General features: G+C 42.5%; 1 protein-coding gene across 2 annotated transcripts in view; it reads right to left on the bottom strand.

Annotated features, from left to right (window-relative positions):
• LOC127617328 (leucine-rich repeat and immunoglobulin-like domain-containing nogo receptor-interacting protein 2) overlaps positions 1-1,964 on the bottom strand; it is a 417,692-nt gene extending 415,728 nt beyond the window's left edge. For both annotated transcript variants that reach the window (XR_007967305.1, XM_052089311.1), the window contains exon 1: positions 1,340-1,964. The gene's annotated coding sequence lies outside the window, so the exon portion shown is untranslated. The remainder of the gene's footprint in view (positions 1-1,339) is intronic.
• Between the last annotated feature and the right edge of the window lie 23,196 nt (positions 1,965-25,160).

Below are 25,160 nucleotides of genomic sequence, written 5' to 3'. Positions count from 1 at the left end.
CCTCTTAAATTCAGAGCTGCCTCTTCAAACACAAACCAGCAGACCCAGAGACTGTGCGTCAGTCCTGCCCAGCTAGTGCTCAATAAAACATCAAAGACGAAGAACACACAGACATCATCACCCACTCTCTTTATTTTCATACCTGTCTGTTTCCTTTTTTCTCTCAATTCAGCTGAATTCAGTTATGTATTACTGACAAGACAGATTGTTCACCACATCCCCAAAGCATTCGGTAATAGGAATGCAGCATGGAAACCTCTGCATCTCTCTTTCTCATTTACATGATCACACAAACATACTGATAAAAGGGATGATTGGCAGTTCCATGACTTTGTTTATACCTTAATCTGTCTCTCTTCCTATGTAAACTCCTCACATTAACAGACTGCATAGGTCCTTTTATCTAGAGGCAAAGTGTTCTGCTGTTCAACGGTGCACAGGTAACTTGAGCAGACAGAATCATCACTATGGACAGAGGATAACAGAGGGGCCAGCTTCAACAGCCAGGTTTATTTATTATTCAATTATTTTTAATATTTCAGGGCAGACAGAATGTGCATGCAATCATGAATATTTCAGTCCCTCCTGCAACGAGGGGGGGCATTTGTCCACTACTGATTGGAAGAGGGGTTGTGCGCACAATCTTCGACAGCGCTTTGAGACATTCACGCCCTAAACCAAATGCCTGTCCTTCAGTCTGCAAAAAAAATTATATTCCGCAGAAGAACTCATGGGAGAACTGACAGCAAAAGTAATTATGTTGGGCGTGGAACCATCTGAGAGAAACAAACAATACACAGATTTTTCAAAATGACAACAATTGATTGGCCACAAACTCTGAAAGTTGAGAGAGCATCTTAGAGCGTAAATGTAAATATCTCCCCTCATCATGACATAGTTCACACCCCAATCTCCCAATCTCCCCCACACTATGCCTCATGAGTGAGGGATCCTGCCAAAAATAAGGAACATCTCACACTGTAATTATGCCCTTTCATGCCCCCCACCCCTCAAACCCCAGTAATATCCACCAAGGTGTGAAGGAATAAATCGCTTTGTGCAATGGTGTTTTTAATTTCAGACCTAAGCATTGATTAAAATCATTAAATCATCTCAGACGTTCACAATCTCTGTAGGCACAGCACCATGATTTGTACATAACATTAAAGAACCATTAGATTTAACAGATCAATTTATGTAATAAAAAACAGAAAAAACAACAACTCTGACTAACATACCTCCATCACCATCTCTGCAGCTGTCATTGCAGTACACTATTCTCAGACCTGAATTGCATTTAGTCACACATACAAGACATTTAACTTAAATAACATCTTACCTTAAAATGCTGCTTGTGATCCTACACTCCACAGACAGGCTGAAGCAAAGCAATGCAAAACCAATATTTTTTAGTTTAGCGTCCAAAAACAATAACAACAAAAAAAAAACTAATAGAACAGCCTGAAATGTAATCTAGTATCATCTATTTTTTGTATTTTTTTCAAATGTTCTTGCTTTAGATTCCCTTGATTACTCCCCTCTTTTATAATTTCCGTCCTTTACTGCTCTGTTATGTTTCCTTTGGATGTCTCCCGTTTTTAACCTCAGGACTAAAGGTTGCTCCTTGTCTCTGCTTGATTGGAAAAAAGAGATAGAGAAATGGAGGGAGCTCTCCCATTTGCAATGTTCTCTCTTTACTTGCTAAAGACAGCAGCTGCGCTCAAATCTCGAAGAATCCCACCGTGCAGTGCTCTGCTTAGCACACCTTCTGCGAGTGCTTGCATCCCCTAGAACTTTCAGACTTCCGCGCACAATCCGCTCTTAGGCAGATGCATCCATAACGAGGCTGACGAGGAGCACAAACCAGCACTCTTGAAGCATTGTCCCTTGAATTGATCGCACCCAGCACAATGTCGAAGATGCTGAGGATCTGTGTACTGAACACGTCTTGTGCTCTCTGTCTGCCTCCCTTGCTCTCTTTCTCTCTCTCTTTCTTACACAGTCACTCGAACATGTGCACACGTTCGCTGGCACATATGCACACACACATACTGCCCTCCCTTTTCACAGTTCTTTCCACCCCCTCTTTCCATTTCACTCTCTCCTCTGCACCAGAGTCTGACAATTACTGTGTTTGCATTCAGAGTTCTGTCAAATGATGAAGGATTGCATCCTACTTCCCTTAAATACATGAATAACACAGTTTTATATGTGTAGGAATATAATCACAAAGTATAATGTATATTAATGTTAGATTATAGCATAATTATATTGTTAGAACATGATATCAACACTGTAGTTACACTGTTATAACACATATCTAACTTTTTGGGGAAAAAAATAACATGCGACTCTATATGCAAAGGAAAGCAAAGAGAGGGATAATCAGTGTCAAGCTAATAACACTAGTTGTATTCATTATTTATCAATAAAACTGTAATGATAATATTATAATGTTAACTATTGCACCTTAGATTGTTTCAACTATTAAAAGACAGGCTGCCAACTTTTCAAATGATATGCAGATCCATAGGCAATGGATGCAAAGAAACATAAAATGCGTAAGGATCACGAAAAAGAGAATTAATGATAATGAAGGGAGATCTTTTTCTTACAGCTGGGTTTCTGTCTAGAACAAGCATCTTCATCCCACCCCCACAAGGAGAAAACTTCACCGGCACCAACAGAAGGGTCACCATTCACTGTTGGCCAACTGTCAAGAGTGATTGAGGAGGTAGATGAAAATAGAAGCAGCAAGCAGATCAGAGCGCTACCAGGAAGCAAGGACAATACACATCAAATAGCTACTCAATGAGAGGCAGTGGTAGGAATAATATAAAACAAAAGGGGATTTTCCTGAACAATGAAAAAGAGCATCCATGTTGTATCACTAACTATAGCAGACACACAAAAAAAAACTAAATTATTAACAGAGATGTGATATTTGACCTACTATGTTGTCGTTCATGTTTAATTTTAATGAATTATTTTGTTTTACAATCGCCAGTCTACATTGCTAGATGAATAAATTATGGTTTAGTCATCTAAAATCATCTTTAGTTATTCAGAATGTTTTACACTGGTGCCAAACCAGCAGATATATTGATTTGAATATTGACAAAATTCAATCTACTTAAAGTGTTAAGTCTAGCATCTGATGGTTGAGAATGAGGAATATTATGTTTTAATATAATATTATTATAAGGGATATACCATATGTTATGTCCCTCTGGTCCACCTGGTGGCAGTCTCTGCAGGTTGAGAGTGTTTTGCTGGCTTGCTGGCAGATTTTGTTTCATTTTTCCCCTATCTTTTTTTTGTTCAATCACCTATAGATGCAGTACACCTGGGCAACCTCGTTAAGGGGTTATGAGATCCCTTATAAATTCACTCTAGTTTAACCTGCTCAGGGTGGAGAGAGCCTTACACTGGCAACTGCAGTGAAGTTTTTGGCTTGTGATTATGTGTGTCTGTCTCTTCCACCAAGTTGTTACTGATTTAAATACCCCTTTTGAGCCTATATTTGTGTTGTGGTCCATTTTATGTTACTCCTAGCTGTGGCTGGCCGGCATAATACTGAATTATATATACTGAACATAGTAACATTATTGTATTTACAAAGTTATTACATGCTTCTGGATTCTAACAATATAGACTCAATCTGTCAATTACAGAAAGGCTGTTATTAGACAATACATGCTCTTGACAGATTGGACTCTAAATGACAATTAAGTTCAGTTAGGAAACTCTACATGGCACAGCTGAGAGTTTGAGCAGGTGCACCTTGTCCTTCCGGGTTGTTGCAATAGCAGTTTCCACTTATATGGACTTTTCAGACGATCCCTTATCACACCCGCAACAGTATTAGGACGTTTTAGCACAATGTGTGACTTTTTAGATGGTTCCTTACCTCCCTTAGACAACATTTTCCACGAATATCAAGGTTAAATTAAGGATCTTGAATGATTTTGCCGTGACACCATCTGACCAGCTTAAAATACAGGACAACTCGACTTTTCATCTTTAAAAACGGGACAGGTGGCAACCCTAGTTACACTGACAACCTTCTGCTTAACAGTTAAGTGCTTTAGCCCACTACGCCACCACCACTCATCCACTTCTCCAGAAGATCCACTTCTTAAGACATGATTCAACCTCCCATCAAAAGATTAGAAAAATTAATAAATAAATGTTGTCATGCCACTGATTAAGAAATTGGCGGGAAACAAGGCAAACTTAATTTTCTGGGTATTTTATTCCCAACTGCATTCAAAGGGAAGCAGCATTAAAAAAAAAAGCTTTTTGGGAGTCCTAAAAAAGAAATATTTGGGACAAAATAATAATAATAATAATAATAATAATAACAATAATAATAATAATAAACATTTTCCCACTAAAAACTATTGTGGTGTTTTTATCCCAAAATATTGGAGTTTTTTGAAAATAACAACACTTAGAAATAGAATAGAAAATTATTTAAAAAAAATACACAATTTGTCTCTTCCCTTCTATGAGATAGATCCTCAATGCTTAAATTGACAATAAATTAATTGTACATAAATAGTGGGACCTAAACCAAAAAATAAACACATAAACAATGGTAGTGGACTGTAAAACCCTTGAAAATGTAGCAAAACAAAGAAAAAATGCATAATAAAGGCATAACAATTCTTATTTAGCATCCAAATCACAATTTACCTCAAAGTGTGTTTTCATGTAGTATGAAGCACTATTTAAACAGAACGAACATACACTAGTTAACGGAGTGGTGGTGGCGTAGTGAGCTAAAGCACATAACTGTTAAGCAGAAGGTTGTTGGTTCGATCCCCACAGCCACCACCATTGTGTCCTTGAGCAAGGCACTTAACTCCAGGTTGCTCCTGGGGAGATTGTCCCTGTAATAAGGGCACTGTAAGTTGCTTTGGATAAAAGCGTCTGCCAAATACATAAATATAAATGTAGTTTCATGTAATACATTGTTATAAAATATATTAACACTAACGAATTAAAGCTACACTATGTAATTTTTTTAGTTGTTGTTTAAAGCAAAACGTTATTAATGTGAGAGTGCAACAAAAATCCATCTTCCAAATCATATCTTTACATTACCCTAATACACTTTGATAAACCTATAATAATGATTTATAGATATAGATTTCATGGGAAATTTTGTATATATGTCATTTGTCCATGCTTGTTCATGTCATATCCATGAAAATAAGCTCTGGCTACTGTATCTTGTGTGTGGCAGTAGTGTGAAGCTGAAAGTTTGTTGTGACAACAAACAAGAACAATTTACCATGGATCATACAAAACGTCAAACCTCCAGGGAATCACCGGTTGTAAAAAAAAAAAAAAAAAAAAGAAACCCCCAACAGAGCAGAGTCTACAAGCAAAATGAAAAGCGAGTCCATAATAAAATCAGAATCAACAAAGGCTTGGCTTTTCAGAGTTGGCGACAACTCAAAGGTCTGAAAGGATTTAAAAATTACCCAGAGATGGCTTTTTTTCTTACTCAACAGGTAAGATAATTTATTGATATGGTTTATGTATAGTTGTGTAATCACATGCACACACACGTCTTTATGTGTATATGTGTGTGTGTGTGTGTGTAGCGAAATACAATAATTATACTGTAATCGGCGCAGAAAGTTTCACTTGCTAGCACACGTGTGCATTTTTCTTTATATCAGCAATAATTTATATAAATAAATAATTTAGTCCTAGACTTGCCAAAGACATGTGAGTCTTGAAATGATGTTGACCACTGGTTGGTAACAATGACAATCTATAAATTATTTACTACCGAGGTCTATTTGGCCGGAATATCCTGTAGTTATAAAAACATTTGACATTATCAGACTAGCAATCGTTATGTCTAATGTTAATGAACATTGCCTAACTTTTGTAATGTAATTTATTTCAAAACATCAATGTTTCCAATAAATCAAACCAACAGCACAAGATATGGCACTTACCTGCTCAGATGTTAATATCTGTGATTATGTTGATATCTGTTTTCAGATATCCATCTTTTCCTTTCTTTTGTTATTTATTTGTCCATTCACTCTGATAAGATTCTGTATCCATGTGTACACTTGTGCCTCAAACCATTCATCTGCAGAGAGGAGCAGAGCCGAAGCACAACTTCTGTCATTACCAAAACAATGTTCTTCTGCAAAGACACATACAGATTTATTTTTTAACCCTAGAGGGCTAAAAATTACACAGTGTAGTTTATATAGGTGAATAAAACTCTGTTGTGTCACACTCTGGATTTAACAAGAAAAACACAATTTAACACTTTATATTCACATGCAATTGTGTTCAAAATGGTTTCAATATTACTAGGTACAATATTCATCACACTTTTTGATGAATATTGATGTAATTTGCTTTCAACACGAGGAGAAATGTCTCTCACATGTGCTCATAACAAATCAGCAATAATTTGCGAAACACACAGCCATAGGCTCAACCAACACGATAAAGAGTTAATGCATCACTATCAGTTGGTATTTCTCACCATTTTTTATTAAAATGATTTTACACTTATAATTCATTACCATGTGAGCACTGTGTGAAATACATTGTGAAGATTTTTTAACATAATTATGAGTTCCCAGTGTGTAGACAACCACAAATATGGTAAATGACCATCCCCTCATATTTTTCCTTTCCCCATCAATAAAAAAAGTGTATCTGAATGAGCCGTTCAGTTTTTCAGCCCCTTATGATGTCAAAAGGGGAAAGGTACCGCCCACGGCTGGCAAAGAGATCCGCCCAAGTAGCTTAGATCCGCCCTCATTAAAACCTGAGTAAGCAGAGCAGGATCATCCATCTTGTAACCTTGATTACCATAAATTGCATAAGGTAAGTGTCATGGTATGTCATAAATACAAAATTTGATTGAAGAGTATCTAACAAAAACAGTACCTGTGGTAACTCCATGCAGCATATATTCTCTGTCTCTGTAGGCATCATTTCACAGTTTCCACATGAGCACAACAATTAATAAATGAGCGTTATTCTAAATGTATCCACTATATTGCACTTAGCGAATGTCATTACAGTACATAGTGTGTGTTGCTTATTGAAGTAGTACTGTTCCCTACAATGGAAAGCAGAGAAAGCTGAAGTTGGCATTAGCCACCGAACAACACATCATCCATTGTAGCAAAATGTCTGAAATAACCCTACAAAAGTTAAACAAAATAGTATACAAACCATTCTGAAACACCCTGGTGCATTCTTATTATTGTGACTTCTGCCGGCGTCTCTCCTTGTTCAGGATCCGACTCAGCTTCAAAAATATACGGCTGAACTTCTGTGTTTTCAGTAGCAGCCATATTTGTTCTCCTGCATTGTTCTCACTAGGGTATCCATGGCACCAGCAGGAAAGGCACAGCCCTCTTCCAGAAAGTGGTGTGGGTAGCAGCAGCTCCTTTGCATTTAAAGCTACAGATACTAAAACAGCACAGGTTACTTAAATGTAACCCTGGTTCCCTGATAAAAGCAGAACGAGATGCTGCGCTGGAAGCACTTTGGGAACAGCTTTAGGTGTGACCGGCTGTGAATATGTGTGCAACACGTTAATGAAAATTGACCGGAATGTATAGCCTCTGCCGGTGTAATCACTGGATACACCTGCAGCAGGGCTATAAATAGATGCGTCACAGGCGCATCGTCAGGTATTTTTTCTGAAGAGCAGTCCTGAGCATCCTACTGTGGCAGGGAAGAGCAGCATCTCGTTTTATCAGGGAACAAGGGTTACATTTAAGTAACCCGAGACATTCCCTTTACAAAAAGCTACACTTCTGACGCTGCGCTAGAAGCGTTTTGGGAACGAGAATACCCACGCCGCCACACTGTGGCTGTCCGGACCACCTACGGTTGTGTAGTGTGCTCACAAGGGCATGAGAGGCCTCAGACATGAGCTTGAGATGTCGACTCAAGGACACAAGGGCCCGGGGTGGCAAGAACATCCAAACTATAAAAATCTAATGAATGTGTGCGGAGAGGACCAACCTGCCACATCACAAACTTGCTAAAGAGGGAGACCTCTAGCCAAGGCTTTAGAGGAGACAAGCCCTCTGGAAGAGTGAGCCCTGATACTTACTGGTGAAGCTTGACCACGCACCTCGTAGGCCAGGGCATTAGCGTCCCTCACCCAATGCAACATAGTCTGCTTGGAAGTGGTCGCCCACCGGTTGCGGCTCCATTGGCAAACGAATAGTTGCCCTGACTTACGCCACTGGCTAGTGCGGTGGACATAAGTCTAAAGGGCACAGACTGGACACAGTCTGTGAAGTCTTTGCTGCTCCGGCATTGCAAACGGCTGGGAGCAGAAGGCTTAGAGAGTGACCGGATGTAGGGTCGCAAAAGGCACCTTAGGCAGGTAGTCAGGATGAGGGTGCAAAGTTGCTTTGGTCATTCCTGGGGAAAACTCTAAACAGGCTGGCAAAACAGACAGAGCCTGTAGGTCCCCAATTCTCTTTAGAGAGGTAATGCCATAAGAAAATCCATTTTGAGAGTCATAAGTCTGTCAGATGCTGACTCTAGAGGTTCAAAGGGGGTCTCAACCAGACCCTCTAGGACTATTGCTAAGTCCTATGACTCAGTGAGAAGTAGAGGAGACATTGTGCTGTTCATAGAGGTGAAGAGGTCCTCTTCTGCCCTGTAAAATCTCATCCAGATTTGTTCCAAGTGGAGGGAGCCCTAGCACTTAAAATGGTCTCGATAACCTCAGGAGAAAGCCCTGTGTCCCTCAGTTGGTACCCCTCAGGGGCCAAACATGAAGGTGCCACAATTCGGGCCGGGGATGAAATATTGTCCCCTGTGACTGAGACAGAAGGTCCTTCCTGTCCGGAATCGCCCAAGGCGAGCCGTCGAGGAGAGACCTTATCTCCGAGAACCATACCCTGTTCGGCAGCGCGGCGCTATCAGTAAGAGGTGAGCAGAGAAAGCAGGGAGAAATCATACAGGTGCCTTCTGGGCCATTGCGTCCAGACCCCAGGGGGGATGGGTGACTCAGAGAGAAGTAGAGGGGACATTGCGCTGTCTGTAAGGAGGCGAAGAGGTCCATTTCTGCTCTTGTAAAATCTCAACCAGATTTGTTCACTACCTCGGGGTGGAATTTCCACTCCCCCGTCGGTATTTTCTGTCTAGTCAGTAAATCTGCTCCCATTCAGGCATGCAGGGATATAAGCTGCTCTGATTAATAGGAGCTTGGCCTGGGCCCAAAGGAGAATCTGCCGTGCCAGTCTGTTCAGTCAGTACGTAGACCTCCTTGATGGTTTATGTAAGAGACCGCTGTGTTGTCCACACGCACCAAGACATGGCAGCCTCTGGAGGAAGTATTTCAGGGCCAGAAATACAGCCATCAACTCGAGACAGTTAATGTGACAATCGAGCTGACGACCCTCCCATTCCCCTTGAGCTGGATGACCACTTACGGCTGCTACACAGCCCGTCAGGGAAGCGTCTGTTGTTAGCAACCTGCGACGACAAGACGCACCTAGAGTGGGACCCAAGATAAGAAACCGGGGTCTGAACCACATAAAAAGGGAACGAAGCGTGCAGTGCGTAACCCTTATTTGCCTTAGGGGACTGGCCCTTGGATGAAATCCCCTGGCTTTAGCCACAGCTGAAATGGTCTCATGTGCAGAAGGCCCAAAGGGATCACCGTGGACGCAGATGCCATGACACCTAGTATTCGTTGATACTGACGAACAGTGCAAACTTGACCTAGCCTGACTTTGCTCAGGGTGTTCTGAATGGACATGATTCGAGCGGGAGACAATTGTGCCTGCATCGTGATCGAATTCCATATAACCACCAGATAGGTAATTTACTGAGTGGGAGAGAGAATGCTCTTTTTGACGTTGAGTCTCAGACCTAGAGAAACCAGATGAGCTAAGACGATATCCCTGTGCTGAACTGCCAGTTCTTGGAACTGCGCTAGGATCAGCCAGTTGTCTATGTAATTCAGAATGCCCAGAGTCGCAAAGGAGCCAGTGCTGCATCCATGCATTGGTGAATGTGCGGGTTAATAGGGCTTGGCCGAATGGAAGAACCCGATACTGGAAGGCTTTGCCCCCAAAAGCGAACCTCAGGAACTTCCTGTGCGGTGGCAGAATTTCTACATGAAGATATGCATCCATGAGATCGATCTTGACCAGCCAAACACGATTGTCCTGATAGTTAGCATCTTAGACTTGAACACCCTGACTGAGCAGTTCAAGCCTAGAAGATCTAAGATCGGACGCAACCCCCCACCCTTCTTTGGAACCAGGAAGTATTTGCTTTAAAAACCTGACTCTTTCTCTGGAAGGGGAACACGTTCTATGGCCCCTTTGACCAAGAGATTTTGCAGCTCTTTCCACAGTAGACATGCCTGCTCCGGTTTTACGGTAGCGGGGACAACGGTGTTGAGACATGGAGGGCAGCGAGCGAATTGAATTCTGTAGCCATTTTGTACTGTTCTTAGGACTCACATAGAAATACCTGGCAGAAGTTTCCACGCTTCCAGGTTCTCTGAGATGGATATTCATTTTGACACTTCCTGTTGAGTGGGTGTCGAGTGTTCCGCATCCTGGACTAAGGCAGGAAGCAACGGTACACCCAACTTTTCGTTGGAAGCCTCTAACTCCCGAAACACCAGGGGCGGCGGGAATGGAGATTTTGTGGAGGGCCGAAGTGGATGATACATGCGGCCCATCCCAAGGAGGGCTAACCCCATCAGAATTATTTCCTTTTAAAACTAACTGCCCTGCGTTTTGATTTGGGGGCTGCTGAGGGCGACAAACCGGTCTTCTAGTTTGGAGCATTTGGGGGGTCTGTTGTTACCGAAGAGGCCCCGAGGCGCGCTTCAAGCTTACGAGAAGGATCAGCTGGATCTGGGGAGAGAGCGAGCGATAGGGATGGACCCGTCTCTCGCTTCTCAGCCAGATCCATGTGAGAGCCCCACGATGAAAAAGTGGGCGCTGGCTCTTGGAAGTAAGCGAGACGAGTGTGAAGCATTTTGACTGTAAACAGATCGCAATGCCTGCACCCGCACTGCCGCAACGCAAGAGAAGCATGCTCTTCCCACAAACACACAAAACAACATTGGTGTGTGTCAGTTTCAGCCATAGAGCGTAAACATGAGAACACACCGCTTGCTTTGTTTATCAGTCATTCTTTTTCTTCTTTTTTTTTAAAGAAAAGAGAAAGAGAAAGGTTTCTGCGCACTGCCTAACAAATTCTAACTACTAACAGAGGAAAGAAAGTTCTGACAGGCTCGTGAAACACACATATACAGAATGATCTGAAGAAAAAAGATCTGACAATGCGCCTGTGACGCATCTATTTATAGCCCTGCTGCAGGTGCATCCAATGATTACACCGGCAGAGGCTATAAATTCCGGTCAATTTTCATTGAAGTGTTGCACACATATTCACAGCCGGTCACACCTAAAGCTGTTCCCAAAGCACTTCCAGCGCAGTATCAGAAGTGTAGCTTTTTGTAAAGGGAACAGCCTGTTTGGAACAGGGCTACAAAACAGGGGTATTAAGTCATGGTAGAATAAACAATCTGTGAGGTATTTTGAGCTAAAACATGACAGACACATTCTGGGGACACCTGAGACTTATATAACATAGTGTAAAAAGGGGCATAATATTTCATCTTTGACTCTTACAACCTTTCTTAGCATGCAGGTAGCACAAATGCTCATCTCTTAAAGGGCCAGTGCCACATTATATAACTGGATGAGAAAGACATCTTTGCTCACTGTAGTCTTACTATTGTTAATATGGGGCTTTAATAATCAGTTATACATTTAAGTATCATGCCATTTTCACCTGGTTGCATAAATAAATAAATATTAACAATGGCAAGTAGAGATTTCTTAGTAGGCTATTATAATCAATGCAGAATTGGAGAATCCAAGTGTCCCTGCCCTGTGGCCTCCTACCAAATACCTCACTCTGTCCTTGCCTTGTGGCCACCTCCCAGGCCTCCTGATCGTCTGCCAACTTCCCCTTGGCACCTTGAGCATCCTGCAGATCCTTCCTCGTCAGTTTGTCCATACCTGCCTTCCCGTCTTACTTAGGTTGATCATTGTTCCTTGTGATTATGTTTAGATGTAATGTTAAATGTGCATAATTGGTTCTTTGTACTCATTCCTCATTGAACCTTCCTCATTGTCTTCATTAAACCAAACCTGTGTTTTGGTCCCTTGTCTCTCATCTCACCTCTGCATATCGTTACAAGTAAGATGCAGAGAAGCCAATAAATTCTTCCAGATAACAGTTATGTAAAAGTGATGTCTGTCAAAACAAATATGCCTTTTTCTTCCATTAACTGACAATTAAAAAACAGTTCATCAAAAAAAATCTAAATTCTAAATTCATATAAGTGTCATCAATTCACTCACCATTTTCTTTCTTTCTGAAAATCAAAAATAAATGCTAAGCTGAATGTCCAAGCAGTATTCTTCCATTTGATGAAAGTAGAGTGTGAGTTCCCTTCCGAGGGAACTCGCACTGCGTCGTTGAAAACGACTCTTTGGGGAACGCTCCTTAGCGTGCGCCTCTGAAGTATGAATGAAACTATTCCAATCTTCATTGGTGTTGCGTCATGACGTAACGTGACGGCATAACCGGATGCATAAAAGTGACGCCGGCACACATACACATTAGCTTTCGCTCTTCAGCAAGCGCTCTATGTTGAAATTGTTTGTCTGATTTAAAAATATTATGGCCACCGAACAGTTCAAGAAGTGCGTGCACCCCTGCCCTCGTTTCATTACGGGTAGGGACACGCACGCTTTATGTGTGAACTGTTTGGGAGCACAGCACGCACAGGCAGCTCTCGAGGGATCTGCCTGTGAAAGTTGTGAAGCACTACCCATGAGAGTGCTGCGCTCCCGGTTGGCGTGCTTCGATGAGCACGGTCAGGCTCGCGTTCCCCACGGTTTTGGTCCCGCGTCTGTTGAGGCAGCGCGGCGATTGAAATCGCGGGGTTCGCAGCGGATTTTGCAGATGAGAATGAGACTGCTGCGGCACGTTCTCATTCTTCGTTTGAGGATCCCGAGCCTACTGTGAGTGGTGCAGAAGCCCGCGTCGCGGCTTCTTCTGCCCATGATCAGGTCCCCTTGCTTGAGCTCACTGCTTCCGAGGAAGTGGATATGCTCAGCATCGATCGCGGACGACCGTGAGCCAAGCACGCCAGTTTTTGGCCAAGCTTATGAGGAGCTGATTGAGGTTGTGACGCGTGCCGTGGCCAGACTGAATATCAGCTGGCCACAAAATGAGCAGGGAACGCAAGTTGAAAGCAAATTAGACGTGCGTTTCCTGCGGCACAGATCACAAACTCAGCGCCGGGGTTTGCCGTTTTTTCCCGATCTCCACAAAGATATCTAAAACGAGATCGTGGGGTAAACCGCATTCGTCCCGTATCTCCAGCCCCAGTGTTTGATTACGTTTTGGGGGCACGGTATATGGGCTAAAACCCCGGCGCTGCCTAGTAAGCCCTGCAGAGATACATCTGCTTTAATAAGTAGGGCTTACATGGCCGCACACAATCGGTGTTGGTTTCCCGCCGTCTCTGACACTTCGGGCCACATCAATTTCCAGCGAACGCACAGCGAACGTTCGTGTCGTATAAAAAAAATATATATATATATATATAAAAAAAAATAAATAAATAAAATAAAAAACAACAAGCATCAATTGTGGTCACAAGAACCGTATCGACTAAATCCTGCCGGTTTCCCGCTTCAGGAAGTCGGGAACAGTGCTCGAAAAACACCCGAGACCAGCCTCGAGAGGAGAAGCTTCAGGAAAGAGGTCCTACCGAGGTGGTAGAACCTCGGAGGGCTGTCCCCCTGCCCCCCCCGAGGTTGCTCTCGCAGCGGAGTCCTCAGGAAATCGGTGTCGGTTCCCGCCGTCTCTGACGCTTCGGGCCACATCAATTTCCAGCGAATGCACACCGTGCCGTTCGCGTCAAAAAATAAAAAACACACATCAATTGTGGTCACAAGGACTGTATCGACTAAATCCTGCCGGTATCTCGCTTCAGGAAGTCGAGAACAGTGCTCGAAAAACACCCGAGACCAGCCTCGAGAGGCTGGTTCCAGTAGTAGATTTTGTAGAGGCATGGAATCATCTTCCCAACATATCTGCATGGGTCCTGCATATAATAAAATCAGGGTACAAACTGCAGTTCGGGCACCGCCCCCCCAAATTCTCTGGGGTGGTGCAGACTACAGTGGTTCCGGAGCAGGCTCAGGTGATGGAACAAGAAGTGCAATCTCTGCTGCTGAAGGAGGCCATAGAACGTGTTCCTCATTCAGACAGGGAGTCCGGTCTTTACAGCCGGTACATTATAGTTCCAAAAAAAAAAAAAGGATGGGGGGTTGAGGCCGATTTTAGATCTCAGAGTTTTGAACCGGCCTTTGAGGAGGTTCAGGTTCAAAATGCTTACCATTCCTGTCATCGTGAGTCAGATCAGATCCGAGGACTGGTTTGTCACGATAGATCTAAAAGACGCCTATTTTCATGTACCCATCCTTCCATGTCACAGGAGGTTCCTGAGGTTCGCTTTCGGGGGCGAAGCTTACCAATATCGGGTTCTTCCGTTCGGCCTAGCACTCTCTCCCCGCACATTCACCAAATGTATGGATGCAGCTCCTGCTCCTCTGAGACTTCAGGGCATCCGCATACTGAATTTTATCGACGACTGGCTCATTCTGGCCCAGTCTCGAGAAATGGCGGTTCAGCATCGAGATGTCGTTCTTGGCCACATTCGAAGTTTGGGGTTGAGACTCAACACAAAAGTGGGTTACAACCATCCCAGTGCACAACGTTTCTGGGCGTTGTGTGGAACTCTGTTACGATGCAGGCACGCATGTCTCCTGCACGTATCGAGTCCCTTATGGTGATGGTGTCCGGGTTAAAGCTAGGCCAGGCCATCACTGTAAAGCAATTTCAAAGACTGCTGGGCCTCATGGCAGCGGCATCCAACATTGTACCGTTGGGCCTTCTACACATGAGGCCCCTCCAGTGGTGGCTGAAAGCCAAGGGGTTTTCCCCCAGCGGGAATCCATTTCGTATAATCAGAGTAACGCGCAGGTGCCTTCGTTCTCTGCTAATATGGAAGAAACCTTGGTTCCTGTCCCAAGGGCCAGTGTTGGGAGCGTCATGTCGCCGGAAAACCGTTTCGACAGACGCCTCCCTCACTGGCTGGGGTGCGGTCATGGACGGCCGCTTTGCCAGGGGTCTGTGGCAGGACCATCATCATTCTTGGCACATAAACTGTCTAGAGATGTTGGCTGTGTTCAGGGCTCTGAGGAGCTTCCTTCCAGACATCAAAGGTTACCATGTCCTAGTACGTTCGGACAATACATCAGTGGTAGCTTATCTGAACCGACAAGGAGGACTCAGATCGCGCCCTCTGTGCAGACTGGCACATCAGATAATTCTTTGGTCCCAAGGGAAAATACTGTCTATCAGAGCAATGTATATTCCGGGGGTTCAGAATCAGGGAGCAGACATCCTGTCGAGGCAGGGGCTGAGGCCCGGGGAATGGAGACTTCATCCAGAGGTGGTGAAGTTGATATGGGACAAATTTGGACCATCAGAAGTGGATCTGTTCGCGTCTCGAGAGACATCCCACTGTCCACTTTGGTTCTCCCTCTCACATCCAGCCCCACTGGGGTTGGACGCCATGGTACAGGCTTGGCCGAGGCTTCGCCTGTATGCGTTTCCCCTGATCGCTCTGCTCCCGGGAGTCCTGGAAAGGGTCCGCCAAGAGGGCATCAGTCTACTTCTGGTTGCCCCCATGTGGCCGGCCCGAGTATGGTTCTCAGACATAATTTCACTCCTGATAGCTCCGCCATGATTGCTCCGGCTTGCTTCATCGCTAGGCTAATGTGTATGTGTGCCGGCGTCACTTTTATGCATCCGGTTATGCCGTCACATGTTACATCATGACGCAACACCAATCAAGATTGGAAAAGTTCCATTCATACTTCAGAGGCGCACGCTAAGGAGCGTTCCCCAAAGAGTCGTTTTCAACGACGCAGTGTCTCGTTCCCTTCTCAGGGAACAAGGGTTATAGTCATAACCCGAGACGTTTTATTGCCAAGTTCCTTAGTGCCAGTAAATGAAAAGTTACATACAATTATTATAAAAGTAGCCCATATGACCTGTGGGCTACATTCCAAGTCTTCTGAATCTAAACATTAACTTGTTGTGAGGAAAAGACAACAATTTAAGACAACATTCCAATAAACTTCTCTTTATAGCTTTCAAATCTAATTTGCAGTCACATATTCAAACTTATCTTGTCACGACTAGTGACACCCAAAAAACTAATTCTTTGGTATCAGTGATGTCAAGCATGACTGGACACAGCTCCCATTTTAAATATGCCCCATGTGATAATGAGATTTTTGTGCTAATGACAATTGGTGGAAAATATGCTCTTACAAGCTTTCAATAACGTCTCTGGTTACGCATGTAACCTTGATGCTCTGAGCTGAAGGGAACGAGACTTTACTATGGGGAAAGTACTTTCCTAGATGACCTAATTGAAACCTTGTACCATAACGCCAATCTTCTGATTGGCAATGCTGTTTGAGCCCCACCCATTTAGGTGTGCATTAAGCGCATATAAGCAGGTGCTCAAGCATTATTACTTCAGATTTTCTGACTAAGAGACGGAGGGCATTACTCTTTCCTCAAATCACTGAAGTAGTAGTGCGGCCATCTTTCGCAGTGTTTCATTCCCTTCATCTCAGGGAACCGAGGTTACACACATAACTGGAGAAGTTCCCTTTCAATTCAGTACACTGAACATTGCTATGGGGAACAGAATACCACCCTGGCACACAACGTGAAGTCACAAACCTAGTAATAGAACACTGTGGCAGGGTGGAGGGCGGGGCCGGGTCGTGATTATACACACCCGGTCCCTTATCAGGTTAATTAAGCCTCCGAGAGGGATAAAGGCTTATGGCAGACGGTGGTGCGACGAGAGAGAGTCCGTCATGTGTGTTTGTGTCTTTTAATTTATTAAAATATTATTTATATTATCAAGCCGGTTCTCACCTCCTCCTTTCCATTGAATCCCTTTACAAACACTTAGTGTATAAGTGTATATATCTCAAGCTGTTTCTCAAAAGCATTGTTATTTTAGTAATACCTGAACATTTTATAAAATATAAAGATGTAAACACATATTTAATGTTGTAATCTCCCATTGTGAGCTTCTGTGAACAACATCAATTACAACATTATTCCAAAAGTGTAAACATTTGCTTATTTCTTTGATAGATTTATTTTAATACTTGTCATACGTGTTCTCCAATACTCACTTATGGCAAACGTTACATGAATACAGAACAAGGGAAGCTGCTGTTATGCTTTTTCATGACAAATAGGGAAATTACACCTTATAACATCATGCATAACTCAAAGGTCACATGACATGGACTTCAAGTAACCATTCTGGATTACTAAATTGTCCTCATAACCTCTGTAAAAAGCATAAAAATAATGTTTTGAGATATGTTGTAAATAGATGATTGCATAAATATATAGTTTGTCTATATTTTCTAAGCAGTCTCTTTTATATTTATTTAAATATTTTTCATAATAGAAAAGAATGTGTTGTCAAATTAAGACCTCGTTGGGGAAAAGTGGTCATCTGGAACAGGAATGCTGGTATAAACATATGGAATGCAGAAGCTGTGGAAAAAAGGACACATTGAGCGTGCATGCCAAGGAAAAAGGTTGACAGTAAATGAAAAAACAAAGGTACTCAAGCCTGCTGAATCAAAGATATATTGTGGCAGAAAACAAAAATCGAAACACATAAATCAAGTGGATGAATCTGATGATAATGAATACTTACATGCAATTTCAGTGTCTGCAAACTCTGATGGCTATTGGGTGACGCCACTGCTGGACGTAAAAGCCATTCCTATGCAAGTGGACACTGGCACAGCTGTATCACTCATGTCAGAGACAACTTACAGAGAGAAGTGGCCTCACCTTCCTCCCAATGATGCAAAGCAGACCTTGAAAATATATACGGGAGACCTTGTACCTCTTTAAGGAATTGTGGATGTGATGGTAGAGCTGAACAAACAGGAGGCAAAATTACATTTTGTATACAGTGCAGAAGTGAACGCTGGCGTGTCTGTCTGCCGCTACTCTCCGGTGTATTGTTGTGTGTATTTTTTGTTTTGTTTCTATTCGACTGATGCCACTACTTCGATTAGGTTCTATTTGTATCTCATCGATATGTGATTGGGATCTCTATGAATGCCATGGTGTTGGTTGTTGCGCTACTCATGTGGCGGAAGCGTTGAATTGACACGGGACCACCTTCAGATCTGTGGACTCTGCTGTCTGATATTTTGTACTGGAGGAAAAGGCTCTTTGCCGTTGGCCTTGGATTATTCTGTTTTCTTTTGTTGACGTTTCTCTGGCTGCAACTTTACTGCGAACTTACTCACAAGCCTTCGCTGATTGCGGTGCTGGCTTTGCTGTGTTGTAACCAGGTGGATGGATTGGTTCTGGCTTCTACTTTTTGGTTTTATTGCAGTTTTAGTGGACTGGAATTTCGTAGAGCAAAACTCACACTACAAGTCTGCTCTGCTGTCCATCGGCACAAACAGGATGTATTTCTACACTACTTCGGATCTGCTGCGTCTAAACTAATTTTCTCGTCTGCCTGTGGAAACCTACAAAGTCTGCGCTAATCTGGGGATTGTACGTCGCCATCGTTATATTCATCGGAGGTCTCGTCGCACTTATGAGAAACCTCATACCTGCCTCACCTCTAACAGCTGTATTCCTTCATTATGGTCAACTACCCGTCGTCTCGCCAATAGACCAGTTGTTGCGAGCGATGGTATCAACTTTGATCATATTCGCGTACTGGAATACTCTCCTGTGAAAACTGTGTCAACCACAATGGAACCTTCAACTACAGCCTCCTCTCCTGTTAAAATGGCATTCATTAATGCCAGGTCTCTTTCTAACAAATCCTTTGTTTTGAATGACTTTTTTAGCTCTAAGGATTTGGACTTTTTATTCTTGACAGAGACTTGACTTAACAATGGCGATGTCATCCCTTTAGGTGAACTGACTCCTGCTAACTGTACCTATTATAATTCTCCAAGGTCTGTTGGCCGCGGTGGTGGTCTACTGTGTTCAGGAATCATCATCACTGCAAACTTTTGCCGGTAAATGGATTTTCAAGTTTCGAAGTGCAGCTGATGAAAATTAATCTAATATGTCCTGTTTTCTTTGCTTTGGTGTATAGACCTCCTAAATACAATAAGGATTTTATTTGTGAATTCTCAGAACTAGTATCATCTCTGGTAACCTGTTTTGACAAGCTGTTCATTCTGGGAGATTTTATATTCACGTGTGCTGCGAAACACAACCTCTAGTCAGGGATTTATTATGTATGGTGAATTTTTTTTTAATCTCACACAGTTAGTTTCAGGACCTACTCATGTAAAGGGTCATACTCTTGATCTGGTATTAACATCACGTCTTCATGTGAACAATCTTGAAGTAGTATATTCTGGAATCTCTGACCATAGTTTTGTTTTATTTGAGTCTGTGCAGCCACATTCTGTACCTCTACCCCCTGTGCGCCGGCACCTCACTCGTGCGTTTCATTCTTCTACAGTTATGCAGTTTTCAGAGGTTTATGCTTCTGCTTATCTGTCTCATATTACTGATGTTATTACTTATACCTCAGACACCTCACAGTTGGTTGAAGTCTTTAACTCAACTTGCACTGCCATTTTAGATCAGGTAGCTCCTTTAAAGTCATGGAGATCCAGCCTTGGCTTAATGAGCATACTCACTCTGTTAGGCAGGATTGTAGGAAGGAAGAGCGTAAGTGGAAGAAGGATAAACTTAAGGTTTAATTTGAAATGTTTTGTGATTCCTTAAAGCAGGATCAAGTCTCTGTCAAGACTGCAAAATCGAACTACTTATCTGAAATAATTGCATAAAATGCCCATAGGCCTAAGATAATTTTTAATACAATTGATTCTGTTTTGAAACCTGCCCCTGTGGGCTAACCAGATGCAACCCCTGAGACATGTGAAAAGTTTCTTGAATTTTATATTGAAAAAATTCAAGACATTAGAACACATGTCATGGGCCCAGCTGTGATACACTCTGAACCCACACTGCCTTCCAGTTCTTTTAGTCACTTTGACCCCGTTTCATCTTCTCAACTGTCTACAAATTCTCCCATGGATGTCATACCATCACGGCTTCTCAAAGATGTTTTTAGTACTGTTGCCTCCATTATGCTGGCCATAATCAACAGTTCTTTGAGGAATGGAGCAGTCCCTGCCAGTTTTAAACATGCTGTGGTTCAGCCTCTGGTGAAAAAACCTAACCTTGATCCTATAGTTTAAAAAAATGATAGGCCTATTTCAAAATTGCCTTTTCTGTCCAAAATCTTGGAAAAGGTGGTTTATTTGCAGCTGTACTCTTATCGAACCACCTTCGGCATATTTGACAAATTTCAATCAGGCTTTCGGTCACTGCATAGTACTGAGACTGCACTATTAAAGGTGAAAAATTACATTTTAGTCTCCCTGGATTCTGGCAACGGGGCCATTTTAATCCTTCTAGACCTCAGTGCAGCATTTGACACGATCAATCACTCCATTCTCTTGCATCGTCTTGAGAAGGTGGTTGGCATCAAGGGAGTTGCATTACAGTTTTTCTCGATTGCTAAGACACATTTCTTGAAAGCTGCTCTCCTTTTCTCTAAACTGTGAACACAAAACCCAATTTTCAAGCTACATTCACAAAACCTCAGACTCTTCTTGCAAAAACAAACTTTCACCTCAAAACAGTTCAATCTGTGCTCAAAACTGAACTATGTTGTCAAATCATGCCCCGAGTCAATCAAAATTAAAAACACTACTGAACAGTCACTAAACACTACGTAGAAAAATAGAAAACACAATGCTCAGGACATGAAGCTGGAGAAATAAATGTTTATTGTTCACTGTAGGCTAAATGCATGTTGCAAAACAAAAAACCTGTGCATTTAGCACTTGTACAAAAAGACAAAACAGAAATCTTGTGCATTTACACGTAGCACTTGTAAAACCAAACAGAAATCTTATGCATTTGCCACTTGTGTACAGTAAGCCCATGTAAAAATAAAGTACAAAAATATACAAATAAGTGCATTACTCAGCCACAGCATCATGTCTCCGTACTGGGTCAGGCCACAGGACTTCATCCACATCACAGGCCACATTTTGTCTGGCCAGGCAACGGGGGAAAAAACCCCTGGCATGCCGTATCCAGGCTTGGCATGCCTCCACACCTATGTCACCACAGGCAAGTCCCATGGCTTGCAGGAGATTTACCCTGGTGTAAGGTTGGCGTTCATATACCTTCCACCGCCATGAGGAGAAGAATTCTTCAATGGGGTTTAGGAAAGGGGAGTACGGTGGAAGGCAAAGATTGATAAAACCTTGGTTCATATTGAACCACTCTCTAACCTGGAGGGCCCTGTGAAAACTCACATTGTCCCAAACAACAACATAGATGGGATGCTCATCCTGCTGCCCTAACAGAGCATCTCGCATGTGATTGAGGAAAATGAGGAGCTGGTGAGTGTTGTAGGGCCCCAGGTTGGCATGATGGTGGACAACCCCATGATTGCTGATGGCAGCACATAATGTGACATTCCCACCACGCCGCCCAGGAACACCAACAATGGCCCGATGGCCAATCACATTATGGCCTCTCCTTCTCCTTTTGGTGAGATTAAACCCAGCTTCATCCATGTAGATGTATTCATGGGGTCTTTCCATTGCATCCAGTTGAAAAACCCTCGGTAGAAATAGATATAGTTTTGTAAGTGATGCGGAAAAAGTGATTTAGGCCACTACAGTAAATCACTACTTAGAGTAATCAACATTGAATGTGTCTGGATATATGCCAACCTGTACATACTGGAATCTTTGCTCTTTGACTCTGTCTGAGTTGCAATCAAAGGGCACTCTGTATAGCTGTTTCATGCGCAGTCTGTTGCGCTTAAGGACACGATCAACAGTAGAGAGGCTGACACTGTTGATACCCTCAAAATTTACATGGTCCTCAATGATCTTCTGCTGAATTTCACTCAGTTTAATGGCATTGTTCTCACGGACCATATCAACAATTAGGGTCTCTTGGTGTGGGGTGAACATACCTGTCCTCCCACCCCCATGTGGCAGTCTTTCAATTCTACAAAAAGAGAACATGGAGTTACAAAAAATATACATGGAATACTAGGCCTACAAACAGTTAGACCAACCCTCCATTACAATACTACAGTACATTGGTACAGTGATGTACTGAAACATATATTTACTTACAGTATACTGTGGTACAGTATATAGTATGTCATACAGTAATTGCTGTCAACATTTACATACTGTACTATAATGTCAAAAAAAGGTAATTACCTGTTCTCTTCTCTAAATCTTTGGATTATGGTGGACACAGTGAATCTACTGATGTTTGGTTGTACCCTTTGTCCAGCCTCCCTCATGCTCATACCATGGACAAGAACATGGTCAATCACAGTAGCTCTGATTTCATCAGATATTACTGTTCTTTGTCTTCGCTGACCACCTCGACCACCTCGACCTCCTCTCACACGAACTCTTCCTCTCAGATTTCTATCCATTGTAGGGCCTCACAAACCAGTGCTCTCTGAACTGGCTTACTGTATATGTTCCCTCACATCATTAGCCAAAAGTGTGCTCAATTTTGAGTTGTTGTGTTCAAGTGGTGACACCTGTGATTTAATTGTGTTTGACTTTTGTCACCTGTGCTCACCATTATGCAGCACGGGTGCATCACAATGAAAATGTGTTGGCAAGTTGTGTCTAAACAGGTGAAAAGTGCTTATGGTTTTGCCAAAAGAGTGATTGATTAAATCAGTGGGTTCAGGCAACTGAGCATTTGGTTCAGACAATAGGGTTTAGTGTTTTAGCAATTGAGAAAAACTGTAAACTGGTTTTCATCATATCTGAAGGAAATAACTTTTTCTATCAATATTGATAATCACTTCTCTTCCCCAACATTGTTCACATGTGGAGTTCCACAAGGCTCCATGTTGGGTCCTCTGCTTTTTTCTCTTTATATGCTTCATTTAGGTACTTTGGTGACAACATCTGTTGTTTTTAAGTGTGCTTTATAAATAAACTTGACTTGACTTGACTTACATACAAGGTAGTCACACGGTATTGCTGGGCCAATTCATAGTTAGAGAAAATAAAGTTAAACTGGCATTAATTACATTTGGTTGCAAGAGAGACAACCAGTCTTTCAAATATTTTAAGAAGGCATTCTGAGGTATTTGTAGAGGAACTTGGCAGCATGAAAAACATTACTGTAAAGCTCGCCATTAAGTCATACAGTAGACCTCAATGCCTAAAAGCTTACCCAGTTCCATATGCTATTAAGTCAAAAGTGGAAGCTGAACTCAACAGTTTGGTGCAAACAGGAGTACTGAAGCAAGTGAGTGTGACCGAATGGGTGACACCAATTGTTCCTGTAGCAAAAAAATACGGATCAGTCAGAATCTGTGGTGATTTTAAGGTCACCGTCAACCCAGTTTTAACTGTGGAACAATACCCCCAGCCTCTAATTGATAATATTTTTACCGTATTAGCAGGATAGCAAAGATTTTGTAAAATAGACTTATGTCAAGCCTATCTTCAAATGCATGTTGATCCTGGATCACATGAACTGCTGACCATTGTGACTCAAAAGGGACTCTACAGATATCAGCGGCTTCCTTTTGGAATAACTTCAGCTCCGGCCCTGTTCCAATGAGCCATGGACCAGATCCTGAGTGGCTTAAATGGAGTACAATGTTACCTAGATGACCTACTGATTACAGGAAAAAATTATGAGGACCATCTAGGGAACTTGAATGCAACACTTCAGAGACAAAGAGGCCTGTGGTAAAGAAAGACAAATGCGAGTTCTTCCGCCCAGCCATCAAATGCCTTTGACACATAATCGACAGCACGCGTCTCCACAAGGCACAATCAAAGGTAAAAGCTATTGTAGATGCACCATCTCCAAAGAATGTAAGTCAGCTGAAATCCTTCTTAGGACTGTTAACTCTTTCCCCGCCAAACACGGAATTTTCCGTGTTTTATGAAAAAACGCTTCCCCGCCAAACACGGAATTTTCCGGGTTTCCGTGTTTTAGGTGTTATACGGTAAGGAAGACCCCTGCGCATGTTTTGAAAGAGTACGCAACTCTTTGATCAAAGAAACAGACTGCGATCGTCTCAAACATGAAGAAGTGGAGTATTGAGAAGCTCAAAATATCAGACATAAACATGCCTTTTTATCAGCTTTTTGTCTGAAATGTTGTTTTATGACAAAACCGACCTCTGTTCAAGTCGCAATAAAAAAAGAACAAATGAAGATAAAATAAAATCGTTTTTTTTTTGCCTAAAAGCAGAGGCTCAGATCGTTATTGTGATATATAGCATCTTCATATATTCGTGGAAGAAAATATTCTGCGGGCCATTAAATTTTAGCGAAAATCGTCAAAAACCCTGGCGGTGGCTGGCAACTTTTTTTTAAAAACGCTGGCGGGGAAAGAGTTAACATACTATGCAAAGTTCATGCCTAACCTTTCTAGTAGACTTCGACCTTTACACAAACTGTTGGATAAGTACACACAATGGAAATAGTCTGATGAATGTGAGAAGGTGTTCAGGGATGTGAAGTTCACAAAAACTCAATCAGAGGCACTCACACACTTCAATCCTTCGCTGCCGATAGAGTTGGCATGTGATGCCTCACCATACAGTGTGGGTGCAGTACATTCGCATGTGCTGCTGTCCGGTGAAGAGTGACCGATTGCTTTAGTCTCCAGGACCCTGAACAAAGCAGAAAGTAAGTACGCTCAGATAGAACGAGAATTGTTAGCAACGGTATTCGGTGTACAAAAATTTCACCAGTACCTCTTTGGGCACAGACCATAGGCCGCTTGCCTCCATTTGTGGTCCCCAAACTGGTATTTCCTCACTCGCAGCATATCACATGCAGCGCTGGGCTCTGCTGTTGTCAACTCACCAATATGACATCAAATACAGG

Source organism: Xyrauchen texanus, chromosome 23 (assembly GCF_025860055.1).
Source record: "Xyrauchen texanus isolate HMW12.3.18 chromosome 23, RBS_HiC_50CHRs, whole genome shotgun sequence".
NCBI classification, from domain to species: domain Eukaryota; kingdom Metazoa; phylum Chordata; class Actinopteri; order Cypriniformes; family Catostomidae; genus Xyrauchen; species Xyrauchen texanus.
This window is presented reverse-complemented; position numbering and strand designations above follow the sequence as displayed.